At 42.3% G+C, this 26,164-nt stretch overlaps 1 long non-coding RNA gene across 2 annotated transcripts in view; it reads right to left on the minus strand.

The window, feature by feature from the left end:
- Positions 1 to 2,711: 2,711 nt before the first annotated feature.
- Positions 2,712 to 26,164, minus strand: part of LOC142829003 (uncharacterized) — a 31,729-nt gene continuing 8,276 nt past the window's right edge. Inside the window, exon 3 of one of the 2 annotated variants that reach the window (XR_012903217.1) lies at positions 2,712 to 2,838. This is a non-coding gene — a long non-coding RNA (uncharacterized LOC142829003). Of the gene's footprint in view, positions 2,839 to 12,480; positions 12,799 to 26,164 lie in introns of those variants that run through there. The other variant, XR_012903218.1, reaches the window with a different exon arrangement.

Here is a 26,164-nt window from a genome sequence, read left to right on the forward strand (position 1 = left end):
GTTTCTTAATTCATGTCTCTCCTGTCTTTTGATAAATCTTCCTTTACCTATGTAATGCCCCACACTGTCTTAGGCTCGATGCTTACAGCACTAACATCTGATCTTTACATTCTGCTGTTGGGGAATTTCTCTTCTTCAAAGGCCAGCATCCTGCAAAGAGGTCAGAGAAAACTGGTTCCCTCTATGATGCAGTCACTTCTTCTCTTCGTGTAATGGAAGCCTGGGCAAAATACGCCCATGGGCCGGATCCAGCCCGCCAAGCCCCAAATCCAGCCTGCGGAGGAAGCAGGGAGCCCTGGGCAGGTTCCCTTGCTTGCCCCGCAGCCCTGCATGCCATGCAGAAATGCAGCTGCAAGGCTCCTTTCTGTTTTGAGGGGTGGGGGGAAGTTTTAGGAGCCCCCAGCACATTCCCATTGGCCAGTTTCTGGCAGAAACCAGCCAATGCAAGCTGCTTGTTAGAATAACAGGCAGCAAAGAAGAACTATACCCCCTCTCCTGGGCTCAGTTATTCATGAAGCACATGGCCAGACAAGCAGGGTGGCTGGCTGGGAAACATTTTAAGCTCTGCAGGCAGGCAGGCTAGTTTGGCAGATGACAAGTAAGTCTTTTGGCCACAGCCTGCTTCTGGCACCCCAGCCCTTTCCTGCCCCAATTCTCTGCCCTCTCCCCAACATACCCAAACCTTCTTTCCCCCTCTTACACCCATACCCCCTCCCAGAACTGGCACCCCAATCTCTTGCTCCAGATCACAATCCCCTCCTACCCTAGATCATATCCCAAACCCCTGCGTTCCAGTCCCCTGTCCCAGGTCACAACCGCCTGCTTCATTCCAACTCCCTCCCAGACTCCAGTCTCCCTCCTGCACCCCAGTCCCTTACCCCAAGCTTCCTTCTGCACCCAACCTCCATTCCAGACCCCGCATCTCATTAATACAATGGAGGAATGCGGCCCTTCACCACTTTCCAAAATCTTAGAGTGGCCCCTCATCAAAAATTATTGCCCACCCCTACTATAAGGTCTGTTCAGATGTGGATATTTACCAACTGATCTATTCACAGATAGACATCACCTCCTTGTCTCCTTAACGAAAGATGCATGAGGAAGAACACAGGAAGAGATCGTCATAAGACTACAGGCAGTATAAAAAAATCAAACTGGAATTCATATATTGTACCAAGAAAGATCTCCCAAAATATCACTCCTTATAAAACATATCCTAACAATCCATAGTAACAGTTCAAACCGCTGCATTATCTCTACTGTAATCTGTAGTGCTGTGAAATACTGTCAAATAGATGGCTTCACAATTTTCTCATGACCCAAACCATGACGATTGTGATATTTGAGGAAGACTGACACATGGCTTTATAGAAAAGTAACTAATGCTCTGATCCTACAAACACATACACATATATGCACAACTCTACCCTCTATAAGTAAATAGTTTGAAGAATCAGGACCTCACTGCTGCCTAGACTCCTTGTACAACCTAAGCAGAGAAAAGGCTGTATGAAAGAATGCAAAACACAAACAGCTGGAGGTAGCAAAGTATACAGAAGAAACTAACAGTAACACATAGACAAAGGCATTCTTATAAAAAGGTGGTAAATTAGATCATTTTCTTCCTTTCTTTTGCTTTCAAATCATTTAATAAATCCATTTTCATCTCTAATTTTCTTATTTTTTATCTTACCTTCAATAACATTTTTCAGTTGTTTAGAATAACAAAAATATTAATGAAATGAAACTAGGCACTGGCAAAAAGAAAGAATTTTGAGTAAGCTGTGTTAAAAAAAGAAGAAATACAGCCTGTCTCCAACTTACGAACCAGTTACGGACCAAGCAATTGGTCGTAACTCGGTTTGCTCATAAATCGGACTCCATTGAGTTACACACGACCGTGCTGTTCATAAACGCAGATCGCGTTCATAACTCAGGGTCCACCATTTACTAAATTTTTGGTCGTAACTGCGAATGGTTGTAAGTCGACCGTTCGCAACTTGGGGACCGGCTGTAGTCTCTGATTAAATATGGATCATGAGATATCTGGAGAAACAAGAATTATGTTACTTAAAATCTGAACAGTAACAAGTTAACTAGAGAATCCAGTCCTGTACTACAACATAAGGAACATTAACTAACAGAAAATATTTTGGAACAGAACAACTTATTTAGGAATAGAAAGTGAAGACACATAACCTGCAGTGAAACAAGCTGATACCACTGAACATATACAAAAAATATATCCAAATTGTTTGCCACATGAATCGTCTCATCTGTTCCAAACATGTATTTCAAATAGATATTAAATATGAGAAGACCAGTATCTAAATTTACAATTTGTTAACCTGTGTACTTCAAATTATCTTCCAGATCTTCCACACCTCTGTGCAATTCAATTTTATCACAAATAATAGCACACTGCTGAAGCTGTGGAACTGCAACATTATTTGTTTCGTTAACTTTTTCTGAACAGTAAGTATTGATTTTTGTACATCAGAAGCTCTTATTCGAGGACCATTAAAGACAAAATTATATATTCTAAAATTTGCTCCATCCTATTAATGGCTATTGCCATAGATTTTAACGAACGAGTTAATAAAGGTGATACAAGAGATCTAGAAGTCCGAGACCCAACTGACTGCACATTATCAGAACTGACCATTTCAAATATTGTATCTTACTTACAGATGCATTGTCTATGGTTCTTACCATACCATGGTGCCTTCTGATGCAGGCTCTATCCTTGAATACTCCAATTTATTTTTCTTTTCTATCTCGAAGGTATCTTTTATGGATAGATCAGGCATCACAGAAAAAACAAGCCAGAGACTCACCCTAAAAAACAAACAAAAACTATAATTCTGTCACCTGCTTTAAAAAAGATGACAGGAAAAATGTCCAGGAGCTATCACTACCACGAAATGAATGATGTAATACACTCAGTTTACCAAAGTACTTCCTCATTCCAGAAAAATCCAACCAGAGGAAGAGAACAGTTATAAGAACCCATGATGTCAGGCAGCCCAACAAATTCTCTGTCTCCTTCTCTTCCTGAAGCATCAGATTTCTATCATCATCAGAACTCATGACTATTCTTCAGGTTTTCTGGGCCCAGTTGAAAATATTGGTTGGGAGATTTATTTCAAGTGACTAATTACAGGGCCAGATCCCATTCAGTTCAATGGAGTTAAGCTGATTTACACCAGCTAAAAACATGAACCTTTCTTTATAGTTACTCTTACATTAGCTTTTATCTCTGATATTCTAGATGTCCCTGAAGCCTCTTGGCTTCCCTAGTCACCATATGATCTTTAATCATACAAAGGGTTATTTTTATTCCTACAAATATTAATTAGTAATTTGCATAGACAGTCTTTTATAAGTCTTTTATACTTACTGTAATTTTACTTGGCTGCCCTTTATTTATCTGTATTTCTCCTTTTGGTATTTTTATTTTTAATCTAGAACCCAGTATGATCTATCTCATCCTGCAAGATTTTGCCCAGATTAAATATAAATATTTTCTAGTGGTTATATTGGTATTATGGTAGTGCCCAAAGGCCCCTATCAGTATTGGGACCCACTGTGCAGAATGTTGTACAAACACAGAAAAGAGAAACTTCCTGCCTTGAAGGATTTACAATCTAACTAATGTTATTGTCCTGTTAAACTTTGGCAGTCTAGGGAATTCACTGGAACTAGGAGTAAACTGACTCATACGATACCATCTACAGGTTGTGTTAGTCTTTAAGGTGCTGCTAGACTATTTGTTGTTTTTTAAGGGTTCCAGTTACAGACTAACTCAGCTACCCTTCCGAAACTTTTGACTCAAATATATTAGTGGTAGAATCAGACCCATAGTTTTAAAATTTGTCCCACAACATACTTTTATCGTTGTGCTCATTATTATTCACTTGAATAAGGAGTATCCCAAAACAAGATCTAGAAACACATGAGACTGGATTCTCCACCTCATTATATTGTTTTTTTGTTATTGCAACTCCACTGCACATCAGTAGAATTACACCAGGAAAAAATCTGTGTGATGGAGTAGAGAATCAGCCCCATATTACCTTCAACATTGCTGCCATCTTATAATGAGCTGAAATCTCCACTTTGTGCATGCATACTTATATTTTCTCCTTTTTAGCACTTTGTCATACAGATATTTTTTCCTCACAATCATTTAACTATTTTCTCAGATGGATTATAAAATTGCTTATGCCATTTAAAATCTCAGATTGTCATTTATAATGACTCTATTCCATTACCAGTTTCCTCTAAATTCCTTCTTTCAAGGACTAACTGATTCTTCTCCAAATGAGGTCATGAAGATGATGTCTTTCTAGGAATACACTCCCTCTCTCCATTCCATGTTCAATTCAAGTATGAAGTGAACTGTATTGCAATCCAATGGTAGGACACTGGGTTTAGAAGTCTCAGTAGCATGCAAGTAGGTAAAAAATCTGATGAAAATATATCTCATCCAAGGGAGAACAACTTAGATGAACACATCTCTGCTGTTTAAGAAAAAATGAGGGGTAGATTATGATTACTACAATATATGTGCTGTGATTGCAAAAGTATCAGCATAAGCTCTGAACTGTTAGAAAACCAACCAGGCACAGATCCAATAAAAGAATATTCAAACAAAAGACATATTATCTCAAAGTGCACATTTTTATTTAATTAGAGGTAAAACAGAACGAGCAGTAATAGGTCAATAATAATGACTTATAGCTTCCTTTATGTGGCACATTTACAATAAATGGTAATTTACCATTAAAGAGACATATTAATATATTTTTTCTGGAGAAGAAATCCATTTCCAGCTTTAGGATTTGCATTCAGTTATTCAGCCTCAGATATTATAGACCCCACAACCCCTTTAGCAAATGCAGGAAGAATTAAAGCATAACCATATATGACATCATTCCAGCTGCACTGAAGGCTAAAAATTGTTTCATCCATGCTATTAGAAAAACATTCCACTTTCCAGTCATTAGACTTGCTAAATGGGTTCACCTGTCATACTCTTGGAATCGCTTTAAAAAACAAAGGTCTCTTTAACACATAGGAACTTTGCTTTCATTTTATTCCAGTAGATGAAGTGATACCAATTCTGATTATTACTTTGATTTCTAAAAGGCAGATACATTTACCAGGCTGCATTTAGACTTCCTATTTTTGTTTCAGAGCTAAGTAGATTTCAATGTGAATTTTCTGAATTAATCATCTTTACTCCAAGTACTATAAATTCTGAAAAATTGTTGTTGTTACTCTGAGTCATATTGTGACTTCATTTTTAAGCACAACTTCCTACTAATTTCCAATCCTGTTCCAAAGATGAAGCAATCAATTTCAAATTAACTTAACATTTACTTATTATAACAACCCTAATTATTTAAAACACAAATACAGATTTTTATTAACTAACACTTCTCCCCATCAAGTAAAAATATCACCCAGAGTTTGTGCACTTATTATGGCTATCCTCCTAAATTCAGACTCCTTTTTAAGCTTATACTCTATTAGTGAGAGTTTCTCTGTGTTTAGTTTCTAATGGGATTTAGATATCCAAATGCTTTGGACAGCTTTCAAGTTCTCCCCAGTTCATAAATAACCTAGCTTCTAATAGACTGGTTTGCAATGGACTCAGCTGAACAACATCTTTGCAACTGGATGAAGACTGATTTGCAACACTTTCACCAGAATACAATACATTTTTAAAAATCACAGTCCAGTCTCAGTGGTGTAATTATTTCACAGTGCTTCTCATTCCCCTGATCCATTCACTGGTCTCTTCATAAACAGTCTTCAAAGAATGACTATCAAGTTCCAGAATCTAAGCTAATTTCATAAACCTTTGAAATTAGATTGGATTTAGAAGGACTGTGCTTAGTTCAGATTTATGGCTGGAGTAAATCTGAGATAGTGGAAAGGTAAAGGTTTTCATCTGATTTCATTTAGTAGCAATATGGTCCAGATGGCAGCCAACAGTTTAAAGAGGATAGAGAAATAGTGTATACTGCCATGCAGGATGGTATTGGATAAAACTAAAACATAAATAACTAAGCTATCATTACAAATTTAACCACATCAGTTTTTAAATATAGAGAGAGGAATTTAAAATAACATCTGGAAACTGAAATATTAGATTCTACCAGGGTTAAGTATATCATAATTACTAATTACAGAGAAGATTAGCAAGCTACAGTTCAGGATGTGTATCAGTTTGAATGACCTAATAAAATGGAGAGAACTAATTATTATGTTAAACCTAAGAGCAGCAAACACATGATGAAACATTTGTGAGTATTTAACCAATTCTGGATTGTAAATAACTTAGGAACATGACCTTTCCTCTCCAATCTCCCACAAATAAAAACATAACCCTCATCCCCACATTAAAAAAAATGCAGAAGTAAGGTGGCTGGCAAGAGAAATCTAATCAATATCACTTTTATTCTGAATAGATAAGCATTCAGATAATTATGTTTTCTAAAAAAAAACCCCACTTCTTGATTATTCAAAAGATCGGCATCTTCCAACCTCTCTCCCAAGTCAGATCACTTCACAAAAAGTGTGGGTAAAACAAGCTCCTGAGCAGCACTTTGTAAAACAAAGCATCACCTGAAGTAGATAAAGAATTGTATTCGGTTTTGTGCATCATGTAATAGAAGGACATGTAAAGTGAGGTATGTACTGATTGACTGTGTGAGCCGTATGCTCCCTCTGAATCCAATCAAAGCACTGCTATGGTTCAATTGGCACACCCCACACATTTTAGATACACAAGTGCAGTTAGCAAAACTACCCTATCCCAGGAGACTGTCTTGGTTCTGACAATCTTGCGGCCCACTGAGATGGAGTCCCACTCATGAAGTTCACTCACTAGGATAGGTTGCCCATTGTTGATGTAGAAGATTATGCAATGGTTAACTGCAGTGGGGAGAATTTTGCTTTAGAGGGGACATTCCTGAGTGAAGTCAACTCTGGGGTGAAATACATAACCAATTCTTCTTATCATTTTTTCACATATCCCATTAGCTTTAGTTCCAGACCTTCTATGTTCTAGATAAGGAATCCTAGAAGTTGACAGGCTTACCACAATGTACCATTTTCTTTACATATATTTCTACCAACCTAAGAAAATGTCAGTGAAAACAGTTTAATGTTTTCAAGTTACCCTATACTTAGTTGCTGCCTGCCAGTATCTATTTGCATAACTATACCTGTTAACAGAAAATTCCTAATGCAAACTTCTGCACCCAATGACCTTATATGGTTTTTGGCTGATCCCAGGAGTTGATTCCATAATGTAAAATCAAATGTGTAAATCAATGACATATTGATCCCATGTGTTTAATTTAAAGGGAAAGGGCAACCATTGCCTTCAGCCACCACAGTGAAATTTCAGAAGCTAAGAAACACCACTTATCACATTAAAAAAAATTGCCCTCATATTTTGATCCTTCAAAATGTTAGTGGTGAGCAAAATGGATAGGAGTTTCTTCAAACAATTTGTGTAGGGTACAACAAATGATCTGGATGAGGGGATGGATTGCACCCTCACCAAGTTTGCAGTAACACTAAACTGGGGGGAGAGGAATATACACTCTAGGTTAGGGATAGGTTCCAGAATGACCTAGATAAATTGGAGGATTGGGCCAAAAGAAATTTGACGAGCTTCAACATGAAGTGCAGAGTACTGCACTTAGAACGGAAGAATCCCAAGTACTATGTCAGGCTGGGGACTGACTGGCTAAGTGACAGTTCTGCAGAAAAGGACATGAGGATTATGGTAGATGAGAAGCTGGATGTGAGTCAACAGTGTCCCCGTTCTTGCCAAGAAGTCTAATGGCATATTGGGCTGCATTAGTAGGAGTGTTGCCAGGAGACTGAGGGAAGTGATTATTCCCCTTTATTCGGGGATAAAGGCCACATCTGGAGCATTGCATCCAGTTTTGGGGGGCCCCACTACAGAAAGGATGTGGGAAAATTGGAAAGAATTCAGTGACGAGGAACACAAATGTTTAGGAAGTTGGAGCACATGAGTTATGAAGCGAGGCTGAGGGAACTGGGTTTATTTACTTTTCAGAAGTGAAAAATGAGGGGGTATTTGATAACTGTCTTCAACTACCTGAAAGGGGAGGAGGTTCCAGAGATGATGGAGGCAGGCTATTCTCAGTGGTGGCAGATGATAGAACAAATCATCTGGTTTAAAGTTGCAGTGGGGGAGGTCTAGGTTGGATATTAGTAAAAACTATTTCACTAAGAGGGTGGTGAAGCACTGTAACAGGTTACCTAGGGAGGCGGTGAAATCTCCACCCTTAGAAGTTGTTAAGGCCAGGCATGATAAAGCCCTGACTAAAATGATGTAGTTGGAGTAGTTCCTGCTTGGAGCAGAAGATTAGCGTGGATGAGATCTCTTCCAACCCTAGTAGTCTATAACGAAGCATTTTGAGGTACATGGCATGGAGGCTATCAAATTAAAAGTCACATCACCTATACAATGGGGATGTGAACACATACTCGTGTACACAGTTAACCAATGAACCTGTGCTCATCAGTTAACATGTATGCTTACATACAGCACTCCCTCCCCCCATGCAACAATATGGGAGGGCTGCATGTAAGCCCTTTCAAACCAGCTCCCTGCACATATTGGCTCCCATGGAGCCACCTTCCCCTCGCATTGCTGCCTCTGAGACAGAAGCAGCGCAGAGGGGCAGGCTGCGCCGTAGGAGCCACCTCCCCACATATGTAAACATGTAACCACTGAAAATGTCAGTGGTTACACATTTACATAAATAAACTTGTTTTAACATCCCTAACCTGTACATGACTGTATGACTATTCCTAGCATTCATAGTTTACAAATATCAAAGGAATACTGTGAATAATACTGAATTCTGAGATGTCCTCTTTGGCCAACTCTGCCCTTCTCCATTTAGCAGTAGCAATCTAATACTGTACATAATTATATACAAGACAGGTTTTTCTTCACTGATGTAGCATATTTTCATAAAATTTTGGGATTTTGTTATTAGGACAGCCTTCCAAAATGGCCATGAAAATGTACCAGGCCCAGCAGAAAAATCTGCATTGGTGCAGTGTTGGGAACAACTGCCACAGACAAATATTTACTCTACACACCAAAATATATTCCTCACTCTGGATGAGAGAGTGATCAGAAATTTGCAAGGATGACTTAAGTGCATTTCATAAATTAAAATACACAAATTGTTAAAGAGAGAAGGACCTTAGAACACTTCACAGAAGGGGGAGAGAGGGACAGGTCGGAAGACTGGAGAAAAGTGGTGACACTTTAATTTCATTCCACGCAGGGTAGAACACTGCATTATATTTAACATACTTCACTTACTCATAAACCAAGCAGCTAAGCTGATTAGCCTGCAGTAGCTGAAATTCATCACTGCCTTTTGCTAATTATTCACATGTGTACAATTGCCTGTGCTACTACTGATCCATATGCAGCACACGCTACATCCCTGTCATTTTTAACATGGATTGGAAACTAAATTCACACAGAACTATTATAAGCTCTATTATAACTATTCTAAGACCTTCATTTTAGATCATAAGCCAGGCCTATGAGCATAGGGGCAACTTCTCAGTTCAGCATCTAGCCATAATATTGAAGTAGAGCTGGGCACTTGGGAAATGCACTGAGAGGACAGGATCATTCTTCACAGAGAACTTACAAAGATGCTCCTCAGCTGCAACTGCAGCCTTTAGGCTGAAGTAGTCCCTATGACCTTAATGCAGTGGTCCCCAAACTTTAGAGGCTCCCGGGCGCCTGGGGGTGGGGCCACTCACACGCCAGGCGCCTGGGGGGTGGGGCCACTCATGCGCTGGGCGCCCGGGGGCGGGGCCTCGCATCCTGGGGCACGCCAGGCGCGGGGATGCCCTTGCACCCGGCGCCGGCATGTGCCCCGGGACCGGATCCGGGGCCGCCCAAGCGCCTTGTGCCGTGGGCCCGGGGCTGGCGCCGCGCACCCGAGCACCGCGCACCAGGCGCCGGTGCATGTCGCGCACCTGGGGCCGGCGCCTCCAGTGCGCCGCGCGCCGGGGGTGGGGCCGGCCCAGGTTGTCGGCGGGCGCACACAAATGCCCCGGCGGGTGCCATGGCGCCCTCGGGCACCGCGTTGTGGACCACTGCCTTAATGCATCTTGCTTGTGGAGGTACAGGATTGGGGCAGTAAGGCATCTAGATGCAGTCTTACCGCCTTCTCTGCTATTACCTGATACTCTTGCAGTGATGTGTGAGATGCCAAACTCCTCATCAGGAGAGTGCACTCCCTTTGGAAACCCCCCACAAATTTGGCCCACCCTCCCCAATCAGTTCCTTTGCAGATATGGGGCAAAATGTTCTACATAGGGAGTAAGAAGGCAATTTAAATCCACAGACCATGACCATGCAATGCCTTGTCTCTAGAAAGTGTAATCTTGTAATCAATATACTGTTTAATAAGAAGCCAGCACAGCCCTTGGGAGTTGTGCTCTGAATGTTTAGTTCTGACGATAAGCTTTGATGCTGACCTCTCAGTTTATGAAGCTATGTACAGGCACAGCACTTCACTAATGTTATCTGATGGTCACAATGGCATAGATCTTTGAAAAAAATAACTATTGAAGAGAGTAAGTAAGGTGACGCTTGTTAAAATAGAACATATACAAATACCAGTTGATCTAGATGGTCTCCATTTTAGCATATGAAAGGAATTCGCGGTCTTATTTTCCATACTGCTGACAACAATTTTTGAAAAGTCTTGAGCAACTGATAATGACTGAAAGACTGCAGAAAAGAAAATGTACTGACTTGCAAAATTGGAAAGAAGAGTATTCCCAATCATTTCGACCCTGTAAGTCTAAATTCTAGTTCTAATTAAATAATGGACGTTTTTTAAAAAAAAAATTGGTACGAACATTAGGAACTGAATAGACTAACAGTGTTTATGGAGGTAATATCTTACTAAACTTCACTGTATAGTTAATAGAATACTATTGGAAAGAAACAAAAAACAGGACTATGTAGCACTTTAAAGACTAACAAGATGGTTTATTAGGTGATGAGCTTTCGTGGGCCAGACCCACTTCCTCAGATCAAATAGTGGAAGAAAATTGTCACAACCATATATACCAAAGGATACAATTAAAAAAATGAACACATATGAAAAGGACAAATCAAATTTCAGAACAGAAGGAGGATGGGGGAGGGGAAGGTAAATGTCTGTGAGCTAATGATATTAGAGGTGATAATTGGGGAAGCTATCTTTGTAATGGGTAAGATAATTGATGTCTTTGTTTAAGCTTAGGTGTAAAGTGTCGAATTTAAGCATGAATGACAGTTCAGAGGATTCTCTTTCAAGTGTAGTCTTAAAAGGTCTTTGAAGCAGGATACAGGCAATCAAGTCGTTGAGACAATGTCCTTTCTGGTTGAAATGGCAAGAAACTGTTTTTTCTTTGTGATCCTGTCTAATATCTGTTTTGTGGGCATTGATTCTTTGGCAAAGCGTCTGAGATGTTTGTCCAATGTACATAGCAGACGGACACTTTCGGCATATGATAGCATAAATTATATTTCTGGATGAGCAGGAATATGTATTCTTGATCTTATAACTCACTTGGTTAGGTCCAATAATGGTGTCAGCAGAGTGAGTATGTGGACAAAGCTGGCAACGTGGTTTGTTGCAAGGGAAGGTACCAGGGTTGGCATTAGTGTGGTATGTCCTGTGGTTGTTGGTAAGAATCATCTTGAGGTTAGGTGGTTGTCTATAGGAGACTATGGGTATGTCTACACTACCCTCCTAGTTCGAACTAGGAGGGTAATGTAGGCATACCGCACTTGCAAATGAAGCCCGGGATTTGAATTTCCCGGGCTTCATTTGCATAAGCGGGGAGCCGCCATTTTTAAAACCCCGCTGGTTCGAACCCCGTGCAGCGCGGCTACACGGGGCACGAACTAGGTAGTTCGAACTAGGCTTCCTAGTTTGAACTACCGTTACTCCTCATTTCACGAGGAGTAACGGTAGTTCGAACTAGGAAGCCTAGTTAGAACTACCTAGTTCGTGCCCCGTGTAGCCGCGCTGCACGGGGTTCGAACCAGCGGGGTTTTTAAAATGGCGGCTCCCCGCTTATGCAAATGAAGCCTGGGAAATTCAAATCCCGGGCTTCATTTGCAAGTGCGGTATGCCTACATTACCCCGCTAGTTCGAACTAGCGGGGTAGTGTAGACATACCCTATGGGTCTGTCTCCCAGCGCTTCTTGGAGTATGGTATCCTGTTCCAGTATAGGCTGTAGTTTATTGATAATGTGTTGGACAGGTTTAAGTTGGGGGCTGTAGGTGATGATAAGTGGTGTTCTATTGTTGGTTTTCTTGGGTCTGTCTTGAAGTAGTTGGTTTCTAGGTATTCGTCTGGCTCTTTCAATTTGCTTTTTTATTTCTCCGGGTGGGTAGTTGAGGTTTATAAATGCTTGGTAGAGATCCTGAAGTTTCTGGTCTCTGTCAGTGGGATTAGAGCAGATGCGGTTGTTTCGAAGGGCTTGGCTATAGATGATGGATCATATGGTGTGTTCTGGATGGGAGCTGGAGGCATATTGGTAACTGTATGAGTCAGTGGGTTTTCTGTTGATAGTGGTGTCTAATTTTCCATTGATGATTTGTACTGTGGTGTCCAGGAAATGGATCTCTCGAGTAGAATGGTCCAGGCTGAGATTGATGGTGGGGTGTAGGTTGTTAAAATCTGTGTGGAATGTCTCCAGTGTTTCTATTGGAAAGAAAGTATGCATTAGAGGTAATATATATGGATCTTAGTAAAGCATTTGATACTGGGTCTCTTGGAATCGTACATGAAAAGGTAAATTCAAATTGACTTGGATCCACTGTCCTGTGGATTGAAAACAGGCTGAAAGACTATAAACAAAAGGTAACGATAAGCTCTAATTATCTGGAAACTTCCCCTTCAGGGAGGCTACTGTATAATTCTCCACTATTGTTTTCCTCTTTCTTCCCTAAAGCATCTATTACTGGGCACTACTGAAGAACAGACATTGGACAAGAAGTCTATGTATTATGGCAAAGCCTATATCCCTTTGGCAATACATTAAGTATGGGGGATATTCAACAGGGTACTGGAAGGATGGTTGGCAGGCCTGGTCCCATTTAATATTTTCTTTCACAGTCTGAAGAAGAGAGTGTGAAGAACATGCTAGTTATAGTCACAACTGACAGTGACTGAGGAGGAGCTGTAAATATATGAGAAAAAAATACAGAGGGACCTAGAGAGATTAGAAGCATGTGCATAAAATGAGATTTAGTTTACCAACATAAACTAATACAAGTGGCAAGAAAATCTGAATCACTGATGGATGAAGTAGAACAAGCAATTTTGAAAGCAAATTAGGTATGATAAAAGAGAAAAAGACATGAATTTCACACTGAAAATGAAGTAAAAAGACTAAAGTGATTTTGGGATCCAGACAAAGACATACAAGGGATGTGTCTACACTGCAGAGCTTCACTTAAAATAAACTATGCAATTTGAGTTACCGTCTTTTAGCGAATATAATCTGCAGGTTATATTCGTTTTTACAAACACCCCCGCCCCCTTCTGCGGGGTATACTTGTGTGCGGGGTATACATTTTTTTTTTTTTTTTACAGAAAGTACCAGGAAGGAGCCTGGAGCCCTGTCCCGGGCGGCGGGTGGTCCACGCCGTGGATTGCCGCAACCCCCCTCCTCCACTGCCTCCTTTGCACCCCTCTTGCAACCTACCCGCGCCCTCTCGCAGCACCCCAGCCCCGCTCACTGGTGCACAGGAGCGGGCCAGAGTATGGCGCTTGTTTCTCCTGTGCGATCCAGCCAGGCACCCTCCCCTGCCTGCAGCCACCGCCGCACGCTAGACCCTCTGCGCGTTTGCTTGTTGCTCCTGGGCCGGTGCCTGCCCCACCACCCAAACCATGCCCCAACACAGGAGCAACAAGCAAGCGTACAGCAGGGCCAGCATGTGGCGGCTGCAGGCAGGGTAGGGCACCCGACTGGATCGCGCAGGAGCAACAATCCAGTGCACAGTGGGGCTGGCATGTGGCGGCGGTGGCGGCTGCAGGCATGGGAGGGCGCCCGGCTGGATCACTCCCCGCCCAGAGTCTGGAGGCTGCGCAGGAACCGGGGCAGTGAGTGGCTGGCTACTCTCCCCTCCTCCTCCGCACCGTAAATATACCCCCGCACTGTAAATATATCCCCAGCACAGTCTTGTATACCCCACGGGTTATACTCGTGCGTGGGGTATACAAGATTTTTTTTTTACTGAACCAGCAAAAACCGTGGGGTATATTTGGGTACAGAGTATATTTGGATGCGGGATATATTTGCTAAAATATGGTACGTCAATTGGGTAGCTTATTTCGAAATAGGGAGTGTCTACACAGCACTTATTTTGAAATAGAGCACTCTTCTTCCAACTTCCTTTATTTCTCGTACAATGAGGTTTACAGGAGTTGGAGTAAGAAGTCCTCCAGCTTTCTCATATTTTGACACTATTTCAAAATAACTGCCTTCTGTGTAGACACGGACTAAGTTATTGTGGAATAGTGCTAGTTATTTTGACATAGTGTTGCAGTGTAGACGTATCCCAGGTCACAGGAAAAGAAGGTAATTGTTCCCTCTTCAAAACAGAGCACTGTGGGTTAGGCAACAGAGTGGAAGCTGACACACAACTGGTTCTATTTCCAACCCACTGCATGACCTTAAGCTACTTACCTTACCGCATGTCTATTTCCTCTCCCATCCTTTGTCTATCTTTCCTATTTAGACAGTAAACTATTCAGTGCAGAAATGAATGACAATTCAGTATCTGTCTAGATAGCATTCATTCGAGCCAGAATTGCTGGAATTTGATTGGCCATCACAGCACAACTCAGGAACCACCAGCCTTAAGCTGACTAGCCATCATGCCAAACCAAGCTGCCAACTGTCTGCTGAATGTGTCAAGTGCCTTAAAAGAGAAGGATGTCAGATGACAAGACCATGACAAATGGTGTCAATTCTATCGGAGAAATGCCACTCACCAACACACAGAGCCATCCACAGCCACAGAGTTAGACAAAATTCTGGGCAATATTTGAAGTGACGCTGCAGCTGGCTATGGCAATGTAGCACCAGAGTTTTTGAAGCACCTTGGGACATGTACTTATCAGTTGCTGGTTCAATTCTTCTTCATGAACCAACCATGACTCCTGAAGACACGGCGAACACCACAAGTCATTGCTCTCATGAAAATGGAGAAGGCCTCACAATGTTGCAAGCCATCAACCAATATTTCTGTTATCTGTGCCATTCAAGGTGCTAGAGGATCTCATACTCGAGTGCATCTTCCCAGATGTGGAATCAGCACTCAGCATTGAGCAAGCAGGCTTTCAGAGAGGTTGGAAAGCTAGCAATCAAATGCTAGCTTTGATAACATGAATCAAAAACCGCCTTCAGAAAACTATGAAGATGGGAGTCATATTTCTGGACCTGACAGCAGCATATGACACATTCAGGCACATAGACAAGTCATCAAAAGCACTTTCAGCATGCATAGTCAACACTGTTGACCTCCTCCTCAACAGACATTGCTAAGAGTACATGAAAAAGAAATCAAGAGTCTACCCCAAGACTCTGTGTTAGTACTGACCCTTTTTGTTCTGTACACAACCCACCTCACACATACCCAGTTCCAAAAGTTCATATGTATAGAGGGCATTTGCTAAGGCATCCATGCAGGATCATTACCAGAATCTGAAGATATGCTGGATGCTAAATTCACTAAGATTGCCAAATACTGTAGTCAGTAGCATTTGCAATCAAGTGCGCCGAAGACAATTTTGAGTGTATTTGACAGGTTGAGTCACAGAGGTCCCTGGAGACTGTCACCTGCTGGGATGATCATACCACTGAGCCCACCTACCTGCCCTCTTGTCTTTCTGAGCCAGGAACTCTGATCTTCCCCAGCAAAGGCACAGAGTTGGGCTCACAGCCTACAGCAGAGTAACACAGACAGTGAGAGCCACTCAACTCTGGGAAGCCTCAGTCATAGGGACTTGACACAGTAGTAAGGTGCACAGCCCCAACAAAACCAATCCCCAGATAAATCCATGTAATTCTGCAAGCTCGTAAGTTTGCTCCCTTTATCAATGAAAGAGAAATATGCCCAGCCATTGTTCCCCTGCCCTGGTAATAATTATTTACACTGGGTTTATTAATAAAAGTAATTTTATTACGTATCGAAAGTAGGATTTAAGTGGTTGCAAATGATGACAGATTAAAGTAAGTTACTAAGCAAAATAAAACAAAATAGGCCAACTAAGAAACTTGTTGCATGCAATTTCTTACCCTACCAGTAGTTTAATCATCTTTCTCACATGCTAAGCAATCTCCTAGCTTGGACCCAATTCTTCTCCTTCTTCAGTCTTAGAAGTTTCCAGCAGTCACGCTGGCGGTAAGCAGGGTATATTGTGGGGTGTCACAACTGCTTACTCCTCTATTGTTTGATTTATGTCCACAACAGGAATCCTTTGTGTTCTGTTGCAACCCTTTCAGACTCCTATGTAAAAGCACCACATTCAAAATGGATTCCAGCATCAGATGATCTAGCCACATGTCTTAGCAGCATCAACCCTAGTCCAAGCTTACAAGAAGCACATGATTGTCCACAGATCATTGTCTTGAGCATCAGGCCATTAAGTTCCTTAAATATCACTGATGGCTTTCACTAGCACACCCAGATCAACAAACAGGTTTCTGCTTCATACTTCTAACTTCAAATATAGGAATGATACATGCACACAAATAGAATATACACATTCGGGGATATGTATATTTTGCATAAAGGATATTTGAATTATGCATATTCATATTCAAAACATATTTCCATAAAAATATGTGGGCACAGCATTACAGTGTCTTTCATCTTTACAGTGCCAAAACAGCCCAAGACATAAATACCTTTCTCAGTGTGAGTAGTTTGAGTTGGGAATCCCATATCTAACACAGAGTAACACTAGATCAGTAGTGGGCAATAATTTTAGAAGTGGCCCCGGGTCATGCTGGAAGGGGTGGGGAGGCCAGGACACAGCTGTGCTCCCCCATCCATAGACCCTGATTGGCCTGGGGGCAACAGGGAGTGCATGAAGTCTTTGCTCTCCGTCCCCTGGTATCTAGAGAGAACCATCCGCTGTTCCAGCAGTTCCCTCTAGGCGTGCACCCCTGGCGGCAGGAGGAGACTTTGGGCGCTCGCCCTTCCCCCGGGCCAATCAGGGCTTGGGAGCATGGAAGCACGCAAAGTCTCTTGCCCCCTGACCCCACCCTGCAAGGGGCCCAAGGCATCTAGAATGAACCACCAGCTGTTTTGAACAGCTAGTGGTTTACTCTAGGCACTATGCACCCCTGGTGGGAGGGCAGAGACTTTGCGCACTCCCCCATCTATAGGTCTCGATTGTCCTGGAGGTGGGAGAGCAGCAGGTCAGCCACAGGCCGGATCAACCTGCTTGGCGGGCTGGATCTAGCCCGGGGAGGCTCTCTTGCCCACCCCTGCACTAGATAGAGCTCTCACGTTTTAACCATCTGAGGAAAACAGAGGTCACAAACAAACTAGCCAGCAATTCATGGTGAACAAATGCTCAAACTCTCAGGTCATCCAGCCCTCTGTTACTCTGTAGCAGAATGCTGTGCTCTGGTCTAGCCCCGTTTTATGAATATTTGAGGGGTGTAAACACCAATTTATTTGGGGGGAGGGAAATAAGAAAAAGATAACTCAGGGAAAGTCCCATAGCAAAGACTGGAAACTCTATTGCTTAGTATTTAAAACTACATGGGACAAAAAATTCTAGTATTGTACAGTAAGGAAAATTCTGCATTAAAAGCGAGGCTAGATGATCTAGTAGATCATTTTTATCTACAAGTTCTATGGTCATGACTATTGCTACTAGTAGTCAGCTCATGATACCACTCTTCAGGGCTGCATTCATCCAGAAATCTCAGACATTGCACACAGCTCACCAGCACTTAATATTACATTGAGTCAACTGTGCAACTCCCAGATATTGCATTAATGCTGAAAACAACTTGAACCAACCAAAGAAAGAGCAAATAACAAGCCACGTCCCTGTCTTATTTGCTAACAAAAAACCCTTAGAGTGACTTCTCTCTCTGTTATAAACATTATAATGCCAAACAAGATATGCAAGTCATAGCTATCATATACATACTGAAAAGTAGGCGACACGCCCATTTCATAGCCCCAGGGAACTCTGTAATTCAAGGAGCAATATCAGAAGATCACTTATTTATAGTGACAAACTGGCATCACTGAGGCAAATACTAACGAAGGAATGTCAGAACACTGCCCACAAGGCTCAGGATCTGCTACACATATTATAAGAGAAACCTATGATCTATAGAATCAAAAGCCACAGAAAGATCAGTAAGAATTAAAATGGACAATGTGCCAGAATTCACCTACTACAAACAGAAGGTCACTACAAATCCTCATTAAAGCTGTCACAGTGCTTTGGCCTGATTGACATTTTTTAAACAGTGTGTCATTATCATGAAGGTAACGGATGCAGTTGCCCTGCCACAACCTTTTTCCAGAGCCTTTGCTAAAAGAGGTAGATTTGAAATAAGGTGGAAATCTGAGAAATTGCCTGAGGACAGCAAAAGGCAGCTTAATCAACTGCTCCAGCCTCCAGCAAAGAAGAAACTCTCCCAGATGCCAAAGAAGTGTTAATGATAGATATTATAAAAGGGAGCTGCTGCAGTATATCTTCCAAGCACTGCCACAAAAGCCTTCCTGGCAACAGATCAAGAGAACAGGTTGCAAGTGCAGGGCCACATCTATAATAAAAGACAGTGTGACAGATTAAAAATCCATAAGCTAGACTGAAGTACATAGTTCAGAATCCCAATGACCCAGCTCGAACTGCAGTTGCTGTAAGCCTGGACCTTTAATAGAAAAGCATTTTTGTTATAAGAGTGGAGCTTCTTCCCACTCCTTATCTTGTGTCTCTATTGATGGAAATCCCACCAGCCCCAATGTCTTTTCCAGTGCTGTTTGCACACCATCAATTCCTTAGGAGCCCTCTCCTCCCGTTCTGGCTGTGAAGCTACAGCAGATTTTAATTAAGATAAAAAGCGCAAAAATTCCTTGAGTTAACTTGACCTATGGTGTAGCAGCTGTATTAGTGAAAGAAGGGCATGAAAAGGAATGGACTCTCTTTGGTTGAACAAGCCAAATATTGGGGATTTTTCCTGGCCTTGGAAATGAACTTTAAATGGGCATGGGATAGCCCCCTTTTTATATCAATTACTGTGTTTTACAGTTTTCCTTAAATAAAATAGCTCATTTGAACATCCCCCCCATATTTGTACCTTCTACCTATCTTCTTTAAAACCAGGAGACTCCACTACTGTTTCTTCCCTTTCTTAGAACTCTTTATTGGGCAACGGTTCCATCCTCATAATGAAAATTGTCATGTTGTTTCCCCATACACAAAGAACAATAATATAATCTCAGCCTAAACTGTTATTAATATTGGTTTAAGGAAAACAATAAGAGAGAACAGAAGTCTCCATGAGCCTCTCTTGCATCCCCCTATCCCCTCACTTCACATGTAACACACTGCAATCACTCTGCTTCATCCAAAGGCAGACTTGGAAGATATTTAAATGCAAGTACACAGACAGCACCATCATAACAGGTACAAACTACAGATCTATACAGTTTGATTTGATTTTTCAAGCTTTGACTTTGCTCCAATTTAAGTACAGCTGACCCAGGATAGGGCTTAAAATGGTCCAGTTAACAAAATCATGTAGATGGTATCATGAGCTTTCGTGGGTACAACCCACTTATTCAGATGAATGGAGCATTAAAAGTCCAGATCCAAGAATACATAAGGGAAAAGGGGAGGAGGGGAATGAATTAGTATTCAAGAAGCTGAAAAGAAGAATTTACACATTCTCTAGGTGCCGGTCATCTTGTTTACACCACCCAAGCAGTTCCTGATTTGAAATTATTCTTGGCCAAAAAATACAGAGGATCCTCCAAAGACTTCTGGTGTGAAGAGTCAACAATTTATCGAGGTTGTATTCTGTCATCTGCCAGCATTCTGAGCCATACAATAGTGTTGATAAAACACAGCTATGATAAAACTTCAGTTTGGTATGGATGCTGTACTGTGATGATTTCCGTACATCATTCATACTCATGAACACATTTCTGGCTTTACTGAATCTGCTCTGGAGATCACTTCTGATGCATCCATCTTACCTGATACTACCCAGGTATGTAAAGCTCTCTGTGATAGGTAGGTCGTGGCTACCATCATTATGAAAAGACACTGGAGATGGATAGGGCACATGCTCAAGAAAGATGGAAGCTCCATCACAAAGATTGCTGTGCACTGGACTCCTGAAGGGAAGTGGAAACGAGGATGACTCAAGACAACATGGCACTGGACTGTTGAAGTAGAAATGAAGAGCATGAATTACACTTGGGGCACTATTGAGAGGAGGCCAGAGACAGACAGTAGTGGAGGACCTTTGTTGCTGACCTATATGGCAGTGGGTATAAAGGACAATGATGATGATAAGTACCGGTCCTTAGTTGGTTAAGTCAGGGGTTCTCAAATATTGTGATACCACAACCCCCTAAAATGCTAAATGAATGTGTATGACCCCCCCCCCCCCCCACACACACACACTGCCCTGGGTCGCTTCCTCCCTACTTCTCACCAGACTCCTTGCCCTCCTGGGGTTCCTTCAAGGAGTCTGCGGTCCTCAACGCCCTTCCACCCTGCAGGCTCCTTTCCCCCATCTCCTTCTCCTCTGTGCCTCTTTTCCGCTCCATGTCCCTTTGGTTCCTTCTTTCTCTCCTCTCCTCCGTCGTCCTCTCCTCTCTCGTGTCTCCTCTCCCTCCTCCTCTGACCCCCACGTGCCCTTATTTACCTCCAGGTACTCTGTTCCGACCCAATCCCCCAGCCCACTGCCTCAGAGACCTCGCCCTCTCCAAGCTGGGGACGCGTTCGGTCGCCCGGCAACCATGTCCCAGCCGGCCCCTCACGCGTCCGCTCCAGCGCCGGACTAACTCTCCTGCCACCTTGCCTCTTGCTGCAGCTGAGCCATGCTCCTAGAGTCCCATGGCCCTGGCCACACTGCGCAGTTTGCCGGCGGCTGCCTTCCGCTGACCTGCTGCTCTTTGCGACCGGGAGAGAGGGGTCACAAGTGAAAAACTGAATCCAGCTGCGACCCCCCTCTAAGTTGCGACCCACAGTTTGAGAAACGCTGGGTTAAGTCATTAGGATATGGAGTGTGCTTGAACATAGAAAGCCCCACACTGAAGTACACCATAATCTGTGATCCTGGTAAAATAGCAACCTTTTCAGGTCTCAATACAGAATTAATATTGGAAAAAATTTTTAGCTGATTATTTATTCCTGAAGTTCCAACAGAGCTGGAGCTGATTTAACAAAAAGTAAAGCAAAAGTGAATAGAGACAAAGGAACAGATGTTTACTACTACCCTCTGGGCTGGGTTTCAGAAGTAGGATTAGTATCTTTTGTATAAGTCCAATAAATGTTTGTTCCTGGCTTTGACAACTGGCGGTGGGGAACAGGATAGTACCATTAGGAGAAACTTGTCTTTCACAAAAGTTACTGAATGTTTTTTTCCTTTTTTCCTTCCTAACTTGAAAATCCTCCTTCTGGCAGCAGCTGAAGTTAGAGAAAGTTCTTCTTTAATTTCTGAGCAAACTGACCAAAAAGTGTTGAGTGCTGGTAGCTTGTAAGCCCAGTGATGGTTTTTAAGCATCAGCTGGAGTAATGGGTGTTTTGCAGTGGGTGGTAGACATTGGGCAACCATTTTCAGAGGAGCGGTTATCAACTTTGTTTTCTAACCATCTATTTCAGTCTATACTTTTCAGGTACAAGGCAGACAAGACCAATCAATTTTCTCATGGTTCGTGGGTCCTGCCAGTGGCACATCTGTTCTCGCCCCTCTAAACATTTTCCTTTAGGAGTGCTATCTGTATCATTACAAAACATTTTAAATATTATTGCTCAGTTACTGGAAGCAAACTTTTATGCATATATAATTAATCCTACAGAAGCACCAACAGGGAGGAGGAAATGAGAATCTAATATTAAGGTCAAATCCCGGGGATTGTCCCTGGTGCACCAGCAGCAAGACAAGATGCAATGGTTGTAGTTTAATTAGGTTGCAACATTAACTTAATTCATTTGGGAACTATCCAGCAATAACTTGTACAATGCAGGTCATGATTCCTACCTTAATCATTTCCACCTGGTGGAGGTCTGCTGGCAGCTCCCTTCCACATGCCTTCACATCTGATTCGACTGCATTGTTGGGACTCCATGGCACCTCCTTTGATGTGGGGATGGAGGGAGCTAAGGAAGGTTTATCTCCTCACTAAACCAGACATTAGATGCCCTCCCTGCCCGAAATCTTCTTGCAACTCTGCTTTTATCAGGGAATGGGACCCCCTGTGGAAAGAGTATTTGTGCTGGAAACCTGCCACCTGCTGAAACTATAGTAATTTACACCTAGCCTCTTGACCCACTCATGTGGTATCCTGACCAAGGCAAAACACCTACTCCAGTTCATCCAATCTGGCAAAAGGAAAAAATTCCTTTGCCCACCCAGTTATATACTGTTCTTAGAGATGGGCAGGTGTAAGCGGTTACTCTGGACATGAAAGGAAGCTCCGACTGGAGGGATATGGTATATGCACCTTCCCCTATGTGCATAAGGACCAGTGAGCCCCACCACTGTGCTTATCAGCTCCGGTGATTCCTTACATCCACTAGCCGCCCTCTTCCCCCTCCCCTCCATTTTTAAGGTAGGGGGACCCTTAAAGTAGTCACTATCTTTTTTCCCAGCTAGTCCAGATTAGGGATGTAAGTGACTAATCAACTATCCAATAAGCAAGAGCTTATTGGATAGTCGACACACTAGTTGACTAGTTGTCCCCCCCGCCCTTGCTGCCTCTGTCAGAAAGAGGCAGCAATGTGAGGGAAGAGGTAGGGGTACTGGGAAGAGCCGGCTTAAAATCCGGTTTCCCCCAGCTCCAGCTCCATGGGAGGGGGCAGAGGCGCAGCAGCAGTGTTCCAACTTTGAAATGTACAAGAGTCCCTGCTGGGGCTCTTGTACATTTCAAAGCGGAAGCACCTGCATGGAGCCTGGGGTCATCAGGGAACTACTCATTGGCCCCGGGCTCCATGCAGTGTTTCAATCTCCAGCAGGGACTCCTGTACATTTCAAAGGTGCAACGCATGCTAGTCCTTATCAACTAACTGAATAGTTGATGGAAATTCCATCGACTATTCAATTAGTTAATTAAGTTACATTTAACATCCCTATCCAGACAAAGTCCCCGGCCCTTGTGAGATCAGACGCTGAAGAAGAAACAGTGGGCACCAAGATCACTGATATTTTCCAGGAGACAGCAGGAAGAACAGACACTGAACCTCCTTAAAGTAACAGAACCAGGGGCGTGAGTCACACATACTAATGCTGCAACACAACCATGCACCAAAGATGCAAAGAAGGAAAAGAAAACAATGAATTCTTCTTGAGGCTCTTGCCTGCTTATTATTGAATGAAACAACAAGGTAGCCAGCCACGAGACAGGTTCCATAAACTTATGAAGATGAAATGCAAATAAAGGAATAGATGGCACGTTAGTTCCTGTTATGTGCTGCTCTGCAACACAAAGAGGATGGAGAGTTACCTCTAGCTCTTGTATAGGGAAATTCCTTGGTGGCATGAAGTCAGCACAGCCTTAAGGGACTGTTCTAGCCGATGTGAGTTAGAGCAGACCTGTGCAGATGTGTCTACACTGCAATGCAGGCCCAGGATTAGCAGAATGTCAGTTAGCAGAGCATGGATTTGTTAATCGAGGGTTTGAGCGTCTATCTTCATTAGTAAACCTAGGTTAGGAATTTCTGAAACTTGTGTTCCACGCTGGGGTTCCAGCATCTACATGTGGGCCCAAATCCAACTATCCACTTCCTTTCTCTCAAAACATGGCCTTTGTTCATACAGTGTATTAAAACTTAGCAGTCCACCAAAACTGAGTGTCCAGAGGATGAAGTCTGCCCATGGAATTGAGGAATACAAGAGCACCAGTTCAGAGGGGCTGCATCTACACTGCAAAACAACAGGACCTGAATCATGGGTCCCATCTTGACTCAAGCTCTGATCCTCCATTCTGAGGGGGTCTTGGGGCTCTGGTGTTAAGCCCTGTGGTATAGCATGATGTGTTGTAGATGGAAGCAACGGGGTTAGGGTTAGCTTGATCCTAAGTCTGAACTCTGGGCTAATATTGCAGTGTATTTACGGACTTGTGCACTGGGAATCAATTCCTAAGCTGGAGTTACAAATGAGTGTAGATCCTCAAGCTGTAGGCTAACAAACCCAGCATCTGCTCACTTGAGTTCTACCAACCCTGGACTTGTGCTGCAGTGCAGATGTGCTGTCAGCGTTCAAACATGTGCTGGGGGTTGCTTCAGCCTCTGGCTGCCCCCAGGATTGGTAGATAGGAAATATCTTCCTGGATCAGACCTGTGGTCCACGTGCTTCAGAGCAGATGCAAGAAATCCTACAGAAGAAAGTTGTGGGATAACCTATCTCTAAGGAAAGTTTCTACCCAATCTCCAATAGAGACTGATTGATGCCCTGAAGCGTTCTTTCCAAATCTTTTAAAATATATATTACATTCTATTTTATATTTCTATATAGCCTTATTATTGATATAAACATTTAATCCTTTTTCATATCCAGCTCAGATCTTAAGTTCCATGGTACCTTGAAGTAATGAGTTCATAAGCTATCACGCGTATTATATTCAAACTGTTTCTTTTTATTAATTTACAATTTTTGCCACCTATTAACTTCACTGAATGTCCTCCTTCCTGTGTTATGAACAATGAGATCAGAGGCTCTTAATCTACCTTCTGTTCCATTATTTCTCCACTGACTTACCTCTAGTAGTAATCATTAACACTTGTGCAAAGAGAGTACAAAGAGTGTAGAATGATACTACTCGTATAAGCAAGTGGAAAACATTAATTTGATGGTGTTTTATGCCAATATCTGTGTAAAGGCAGTAAATCAAGCCCAGTATAATTTGACCTGGAAATAAAACATAGGACAATGTCATTTCTTGCCATATTAGTGCTCCATCCTGCCTACATATCTACTACTTACCGCAAACAACCTATAAAGTTATGTTTCCCTTTCACTTGTAAAATCTGTTATGGAGTACGGCTGGCACAGAACTGCTGCCATGCTCCACCCCAGAAACGGCTACATCTGTTAGCGCCTGGGGATTTTAAGGTTTTTAGTAACAGACATTTTGATGTTAGATCATTAATAATACATTAGCACAAGTTTTAACTACTACTTCACAATCTGTGTTCTCCCATAGACTTGAAACACGTGGGCTGACTGCAATGATGGCAAGTGGAATCTGGACACAAAGCATACAGGAGATCTGTGTGAACTCATTTTTCTGAAATGGAGATGCAGGCCCCTTGTGTGGAACCTAGCAATTTGAAACCCTGTCACAGTTATAATGTCATCACAGTCTAAAAATACAGTCAAGCCTGTTTTTCAGTTCAGCTTGTCTGGTCATGAAAAATATTCAATTTGCAGATGGGATAGGTATATCTTAAAAAAAAAAAAAGAAAGATCTGGGTACCACCAAGCTCTTTTATGGCAGCCAAATCTCATGCAGTTTATGTGCTATGCAAAATTTCCTGCTTCCAGTTTCAGGTCAATTATTCTTCAGCTAAGCAATAATTAGCACAATACATGGAGGAGAATGGTTATATTAATTCTTTAGGAGTTTAGAGGAAAGAAAGATTAGTATAATGTCTCCTCTTGCTTGAAGCTGGAATTATACAAGGCTTCTTCCAACTGCATCACTTGGTAAACAGGGACTACAGTAATGGAGCAAAATGAAAAATGTAAGTATGCACAGATATCTCACTTCATCTACTTGCCCCAAGGATGAATTGAACCCTATCAGAGTACTCATAGTGGCAGGGACTCTATAATTTGATCCTACTTGATAGA

Source organism: Pelodiscus sinensis, chromosome 4 (genome assembly GCF_049634645.1).
Source record: "Pelodiscus sinensis isolate JC-2024 chromosome 4, ASM4963464v1, whole genome shotgun sequence".
Classification (NCBI taxonomy): domain Eukaryota; kingdom Metazoa; phylum Chordata; order Testudines; family Trionychidae; genus Pelodiscus; species Pelodiscus sinensis.